Source organism: Triticum dicoccoides, chromosome 4A, assembly GCF_002162155.2.
Source record: "Triticum dicoccoides isolate Atlit2015 ecotype Zavitan chromosome 4A, WEW_v2.0, whole genome shotgun sequence".
Taxonomy (NCBI): Eukaryota; Viridiplantae; Streptophyta; class Magnoliopsida; order Poales; family Poaceae; genus Triticum; species Triticum dicoccoides.
The window spans coordinates 163,419,327-163,427,801 of NC_041386.1; the positions used below are offsets into that span (position 1 = coordinate 163,419,327).

The 8,475-nt window shown below is 49.8% G+C and overlaps 1 non-coding gene across 1 annotated transcript; it reads left to right on the forward strand.

Moving 5' to 3' along the window:
• Positions 1-6,250: 6,250 nt before the first annotated feature.
• On the forward strand, positions 6,251-6,323 carry TRNAA-CGC. The gene has a single exon. It is a non-coding gene; the product is annotated as a tRNA-Ala (tRNA).
• Positions 6,324-8,475: the final 2,152 nt, after the last annotated feature.

Below are 8,475 nucleotides of genomic sequence, written 5' to 3' on the forward strand. Positions count from 1 at the left end.
ATGCCGCCAAATCAAGATAAGACTAGTAACGGCAAGTAAATTGATAATATCGACGCCCACAACTGCTTTGTGTTCTACTCATGCATAGAAACTACGCATAGACCTAGCTCATGATGCCACTGTTGGGGAACGTAGCAGAATTTAAAATTTTCTATGCATCACCAAGATCAATCTATGGAGTTATCTAGCAATGAGGGAAAGGGGAGTGCATCTACATACCCTTGTAGATCGCGAGCGGAAGCGTTCAAGAGAACAGGGTTGATGGAGTCGTACTCGTCGTGATCCAAATCACCGATGACCTAGCGCCAAACGGACGGCACCACCACGTTCAACACACGTACGGTTGGGAAGACGTCTCCTCCTTCTTGATCTATCAAGGGGAAAGGAGAGGTTGATGGAGATCCAGCAGCACGACGGGGTGGTGGTGGAAGCAGCGGTGATCTCGGCAGGGTTTCGCCAAGCTCAGCGAGAGGGAGAGGTGTCACGGAAGGGAGAGGGAGGCACCAGGGGCTAGGGTGCGTAGCCCTCCCTCCCCCCTATTTATATAGGGGTCTAGGGGGCGCCGGCCCCTCTAGATCCCATCTAGATGGGGGGCGGCGGCCAAGGGGGGTGGCTTGCCCCCCAAGCCAAGTGGGGCGCCCCCCACCCCTAGGGTTTCCAACCCTAGGCGCAGGGGGAGGCCCAAGGGGGGGCGCACCAGCCCATCAGGGGCTGGTTCCCCTCCCACTTCAGCCCATGGGGCCCTCCGGGATAGGTGGCCCCACCCGGTGAACCCCCGGGACCCTTCCGGTGGTCCTGGTACAATACCGGTGACCCCGGAAACTTTCCTTGTGGCCGAAACTGGACTTCCTATATATAATTCTTCACCTCCGGACCATTCCAGAACTCCTTGTGACGTCCGGGATCTCATCTGGGACTCCGAACAACTTTCGGGTTACCGCATACTAATATTTCTTCAACCCTAGCGTCACCGAACCTGAAGTGTGTAGACCCTACGGGTTCGGGAGACACGTAGACATGACCGAGACGACTCTCCGGTCAATAACCAACAGCGGGATCTGGATACCCATGTTGGCTCCCACATGTTCCACGATGATCTCATCGGATGAACCATGATGTCGAGGATTCAATCAATCCCGTATACAATTCCCTTTGTCAATCGGTACGTTACTCGCCCGAGACTCGATCGTCGGTATCCCAATACCTCGTTCAATCTCGTTACCAGCAAGTCACTTTACTCGTACCATAATGCATGATCCCGTGATCAACCACTTGGTCAAATTGAGCTCATTATGATGATGCATTACCGAGTGGGCCCAGAGATACCTCTCCGTCATACGGAGTGACAAATCTCAGTCTTGATTCGTGCCAACCCAACAGACACTTTCGGAGATACCCGTAGTGCACCTTTATAGTCACTCAGTTACGTTGTGACGTTTGGCACACCCAAAGCACTCCTACGGTATCCGGGAGTTGCACAATCTCATGGTCTAAGGAAATGATACTTGACATTCGGAAAAGCTCTAGCAAACGAACTACACGATCTTTGAGCTATGCTTAGGATTGGGTCTTGTCCATCACATCATTCTCCTAATGATGTGATCTCGTTATCAATGACATCTAATGTCCATAGTCAGGAAACCATAACTATCTTTTGATCAACGAGCTAGTCAACTAGAGGCTCACTAGGGACGTGTTGTGGTCTATGTATTTACACATGTATTACGATTTCCGGATAACACAATTATAGCATGAACAATAGACAATTATCATGAACAAGGAAATATAATAATAACCATTTTATTATTGCCTCTAGGGCATATTTCCAACAACTCATATAATACAAAATCATCATCGAATGTTAAGCGTGAGGACCCTACGGGTTCAAGAACTATGTAGACATGACCGAGTCACCTCTCCGGTCAATAACCAATAGCGGAACCTAGATGCTCATATTGGCTCCTACATATTCTACGAAGATCTTTATCGGTCGAACCGTTATGACAATATACGTTGTTTCCTTTGTCATTGGTATGTTACTTTCCCGAGATTCGATCATCGGTATCCACATACCTAGTTCAATCTCATTACCGGCAAGTCTCTTTACTCGTTCCGTAATACGTCATCTTGTAACTAACTCATTAGTCACTTTGCTTGCAAGGCTTCTTATGATGTGCATTACCGAGAGGGCCCAGAGATACATCTCCGATACTCGGAGTGACAAATCCTAATCTCGATCTATGCCAACCCAACAAACACCTTCGGAGATACCTGTAGAGCATATTTATAATCACTCAGTTACGTTGTGACGTTTGATAACACACAAGGTATTCCTCCGGTACCCCGGAGTTGCATAATCTCATAGTCGAAGGAATATGTATTTGACATGAAGAAAGCAATAGCAATAAAACTGAACGATTAATATGCTAAGCTAGCTGATGGGTCTTGTCCATCACATCATTCTCCTAATGATGTGATCCCATTCATCAAATGACAACACATGTCTATGGTTAGGAAACTTAACCATCTATGATTAATGAGCTAGTCTAATAGGGGCTTACTAGGGACATGGTATTTTGTCTATGTATCCACACATGTATCAATTTTTCGGTTAATACAATTCTAGCATGAATAATAAATATTTATCATGATATAAGGAAATATAAAATAACAACTTTATTCTTGCCTCTAGGGTATATTTCCTTCATTTACCACCGAGTGAACTGAACTCGATGTGTGGGCCTCCATAATATTTGTGAGAAAATAGTCGTCACTTGGTGGACCCCCACATTCCCCGACGAGGTACCTGGATGTGGCTCCATCGTGTGGTTAATTGACTTGTGCGCTCGGGATGATGAAACATTTGGGTATTTTGAAATATTTAGTTATTAGCGATAAAACTTTGAAATTTTCATCTTACATTGTTTTCGGGTTTCGTTACAAATCCAACGTCAGATTTTTAAGCATGACAAATCTGACGCTTGGGATGGCAAATTATGTTGTCCCGAGTATAACAATTTTCTTCAGCGTTTTTTCTTCGGACTTGCCATGCTGGCCAAAGTAAATTGACATACCCAGTGACAATTTATTTTGTCATTCTAGGTGTCAGATTTGCCATGTTTAATAATCTGACGTTTGATTGTTAACATTTTTTATTACATGGTGAGGTTAAAACGAAAAATAAAACTATTTTATCATACCTTAATCACGCCTTCCCGAATGGTAGATTTCCGGTCATGGGAAATGTAAGAAAACATGTTTTCAGACTAAAATCATGCTTTTGTGACTCAAGCGAAAGATGAAAATGGAATAGGGAAAAGGCATCGTATAGAAACAATTCCTTATTTAACATTATCTTAAATTTCGTTTCCTTATTTAACACTGAAAAACTTTTTTTCCCTATCTGACAACGAGTCTAAAATTTTATGCCCTTTATAACACTTTCGTCCATTTTAAGCCTAAATGATACTTGAAAAGACCTTTTTGCCCCCCATATGATATATGTGTGTGTGAGGCAGTAGCATACGCACAACATCAATGGAGCAAATAGCGCACACACACGCATCAGCAGTAGCAAACACGCAGCAGCACATATGCACATGCACACACACTGTAGCACGCAGGCACGCATCAATGCAGCATCACACGTGCACAGCAACACCCACGCAGCAGCAGCACACAAACACGCACGTACGCGCGACAGCTGGTACACGATACCCGAACAAGTATTTCATTGATCCCATTGTAAGAGCACATAGAGCTAGCTTGCCTGGGTACTCTGGGTATTTAAATATGTATATGTCCACGCAGCAGCCGGTACACAAATACCTGAACAAATATACATACATGGCTATGTGTATTGTGTACGTGCAGCACAGACGTGTGGGTATTCAAAAGTGTATGCGTACATCGGCTAGAGTCATAAACCACGTACATGCTACTACCGTGTGCATGGCCTTCGATGCATGCGTGCAATTGTACGTGGGCAATTTTGCCATGCACCACGTACAAAGCTAATGATAGACCATCTAATGTATGCATCTACTATATCATGTATCTAAATGTACATATATTCTCCCGTGGAGACCGTGCACTAAAAAAACTTAGACATTCAAAATAGATTATGTGAGCTCCATATGAAAATCCAATAAATAATAATATAATAATTATTAATAAAGATGATTAAAAAAATCATCGAACAGCACGCGGGCACAAACATACCACATGAGAGGCAAAATGATATTTTCAAGTGTCATTTAGGCTTAAAATGGACAAAAGTGTCATAAAAGGCATAAAATTTAGACTCGTTGTTATATAGGAAAGAAATTATTTGTCGATGTCAAATAAGGCATAAAATTTAAGCACAATGTTAAATAAGGAATTCTCTCCATCGTATATGGCATACATATCTTGTGCTGAAATCCTGACACATATAGTACCGCTCTCAAGCCAACTCCAACGCTAGATCTTATCCTGTCCGGTCACGTCCGTTTGGACCCAAACGAACACATAACCCGGCCCAGTGCGCAACTTTGTCCTCAAATCTTGTCCTTTTTGGTCCGCCTCGACCCATTCCAGATGCATACTTGGGCCATCTTTGCGGTCACGCGGACAACGAACGGACGGGCACGTGTCCTCTCCGCGTCTGCGTCGAGCCCGTGTGTTGGTGGTCCAACTACCTCCCACCGCTCGCAGTCAATGCGCACGTGTGGTTGGGCCCGCAAGTCAGCCACACAGACGCCCCCGACCACGTCATTTTCTATGGGCAAGCCGTGGACTCCAGTCGCCGTCCCCATCCACTTCCCCACCACCACCTCACCATTGCCTCCCCAATCGGAGACACAGAAACCTCAGCCACCGTCGACCTTGCTCCCCCGCCGGCCATGGGGTTCTGGAAGTGGCACCCAGGCAAGAAGACCAAGCACGACCATGAGGCGGGCTCGTCTTCTGGTAGCGCGACCAGCCACTCGACCTCTTCGGCTCCGTTCTCCGTCTCCCCTTCGGTGGCCGCGCCATGCTTTAGGCCCTACGTCGGCGTCGAGGTGTGCCGCCGGTACTGGGAGACAGGCACCCCGCTGCCGTGGTCAGATGCCCGTCTCCCCAATAGGTGGCATCTGAGCCCGGATCGGGTGCCCATTCCCCCCGTGCGGGGGACAGGCCGCACCCGCCTGTAGGAGATCGCCTGTCGTCGTGCCAGGATCCTGCGCGAGCTCCTCGGTGACCGCAGGTACGCCGTGGACTCGCCACTGTGGGACACCTGGTTTCAAGATGAGCACGACATGCACCGCGCCACCTTTTTTGTCAGCCGTGGGAGCCCGCCCCGCGTATCCCATAGTGCGTGTGCGCTAACGCCGCCAAGCATGCGCGGCCGCACGCGGATCCGTGACCTGATGCCGACGTCGTCTCCCTCTCCATCGCCGCCACCACCGGAACCTCCCGCCATGATGGTCGAGGAGGAGGAACAGCTCCTGCAGGCCGTCATGGAGGACTCCGAGAGGGAGTACATGCACCAACAGGAGGAGTGGCAGGCATGCAGTTCATACTTGAGTTCTCGACCTCCGGGGACGTCTATGTCCTGGAGCTGGACGTCAAGCCGGAGGTCAAGGCAGAGCCTGCAGAGGAGCGTGCACTGGCGCCGTGGTCGCCACCCCCAGCACCAACGCCCCAGCCTCCTCGGCCGCCTACACAGTACGCCCCTGGCCCAATCTGGGGGCCGCCGCCGCACCTCTGGACGCCCCCACCCTACATCGACCTCACGAGCGATGACGGGGATGGTGGCGCCTAAAGACGACGGCTGCGACGACATCAACGACGATGAAGAGGTCTTCTGCGGCACGCGGGCTGGCCGCTTATCTTTTGCTTTGTTTTTCGTTCAATGTTAATTAAACTAAGTGTTGTGGTTGGGCCGTGAGGACAGCGGACTTTTAAATATGTTTTTAAGCCTTTTAGCTATGTTATAAAATGTCTTATTTTGCTTTTGCATGTGTTCTTTTTCTTTGTCCACCGTAGACAAGTTGCGGTTGGGGCCGCGCCTTAGGCGCCTCGATGTCAGCCCGGCCTGGCACGGATATCCGTCTCTTCATTTCTATTTTAAACGGATGAAATCCAGACAAAACAAACGTACGAATGGGGTCTAGCGTTGGAGTTGGTCTTACTTCCACGTGAAATCGGCGAGCTGCAGGATTACACTTCCTTGTCCAGACAGTAGTCCTACTGAACACTAAGTGATGACTTGATAATAAATCAATTAGGGGGTGTAGCTCATATGGTAGAGCGCTCGCTTCGCATGCGGGAGGCACGGGGTTCGATTCCCCGCACCTCCATTTCTTTTAATTTTAGGCCGCCAAGCTGGTTTTTTAAGGAACAACTTTGACCGTAGCAGTTTTCTTTCCTAATACTAGGTGAATGGGTCACGGGTGGGAGTGTTTGGACTGTGCCCACTCTACGCGCATGGAATCCTTCGTCATCGCCAAAGCACTTATCCGTAGCATCTTACACTTTCCATCACCCCTGAAGCACTTATCCGCAGCATCTTTCAGGGTCGTGGTCGTTTCTAACCTTGCAAAAAGGAACGAGCCGCCAGCGAACACACGGTGACTACATCGCTACGTTGCCAACGTCTACATCGCGTATGGCTTATGACTATGTTTACAGAGGGAGTACCTTGGAGTCTGTCCACTGCCTCTGTTACTCTGTCATCCCGTTGCCAACGCCGGATGTCTCATCTGTCTACTCCCCGTCAACGATGACCACGTGAGCATCATAATAGTGACCTCCCACTTATTTTGCATATTTAAAATTATCTCGTGTACCCTTGTGTCCAGTCCTATCTAAGGTCATCTTCAACGCCGACCCTCAAACCATCAACATCCATTCGAATCATGCATTTCAGATCGTGAAAGTTATACAACGCGGTCTTGTATCGATCCGAGACACAGTCCGGATGTACTTTCTGTCGCAAACCGGAGACAAATGTGGGGTATTGCGGAAGTCCAGACCGCTGTCATGCCCGCTTCTTACCGCCCTGGCTAACCTAAACCTCCTCCTTCCTTGCCCGCGCGCGTTCCCGTTTGGCGCCAGCTGCCCACATCCATGCCGCTGTAGAGCGCACTGCTCCACATTGAAGACGGAGGACGGTCGCGACCTCTCCGTGCCTCTACCATTGAAACGGCGCGTCAGCCGAGGATGTCACCCACTGCATGCCTGGCTTCCGCCATGAAGCGACGCGTCGGCCGAGGATGTCACCCACTGCATGCCTGACTTCCGCCATTGAAGCGACGCGTCGGTCGAGGATGTCACCCACTGCATGACCGGCTGAACATGCCTCCTCATCGCATTCAAACACCTCCATTAAACCCATGTGGAAACCGAGAAACCTACTCTGGTCACACGTCCGTTCACGAGCGGGCCGGCATTAAACACAAAGCCGGGCAAGGACCTCTCGTCCGCCCTCTATTTAGAGGAGGCCAGACGCCGGGCAAGAATCGCACCACCAAGTCCGCCGCTCCCCATCTCCTGCTTCCATCATTTTCTCCACCCTTTCGATTGCATCCGACGAGCAGGAAGAGCAGTTCTCCGGCATAAAAGTCAGCTGGGTGGCCCGCCGAGTTCTCCAGATACGAGCGATACAACTCACTGCTCCACCTCCCTCGCCTAGCCCGACGAAGCAAGTTGCCGCCCCAAGCCGACGCGTAGTTTAGCACCTCGCCACTCCAAGCTAGCTCGCGGAGGAGTGACGAGTTGCTCCAGGTCGGCACGTGGGGAGCACAGCGGCACGAGCATCGTCGTTTCCGTGGAGGACGTCGCGTCGTACCGCGCCATCCGCCGTCAACGCACGTGTAACCGTGCCCTGCAAGCAGAGAAAGAAGCCGGGTGCACGAAGATAGACAAGTCGGTGTCCTGCGCGTCCACGTCCGCCGCCGACATCGCGGGAAAGTAGAACACGGGAGGCCGCCGCTTGGGTCCTAGGAAGGCCACCGCCAATGCATCCCCGGCTTGTACAACCGGTGACCTGTCCGATTCTTTATCTTAGACCATAGTCGCCCCTCGCCTGGGCTCCATGGAAGCGGAGCAGCCCCCCTTCCCCTCCGGCTGAAGCACCCTTTTTGCCACTCTGATGAGCGGCGCGGCCAAACATAGAGAAGATACGGGGAAAGAATATACCTCTGGGGCTCTCGGCAGTCTAGTGAGCGGGGTGCCGGACATGAGAAAGACAAAGAGATCCGCCGCGGCCAGCCGTAGACTAGTGTAGTGTATCCGTGTCATGGGAGTGGAGCTTCGTGCGATTATATGTGCACATAGTCTTACCTTTTTAATTAAAATATGTCCAAAATGTAACGTTTTCATTCGGTTCGTATGAAATCCAACATGTTTATATGAAATCCTGCCGTGTTTGCATGAATTTCATCTGGTTTGTTGAAAAAGTGTTCGAAATGTATGTGGCTACGGTTCGATGGTGGCCTTCCGTATCCGTGT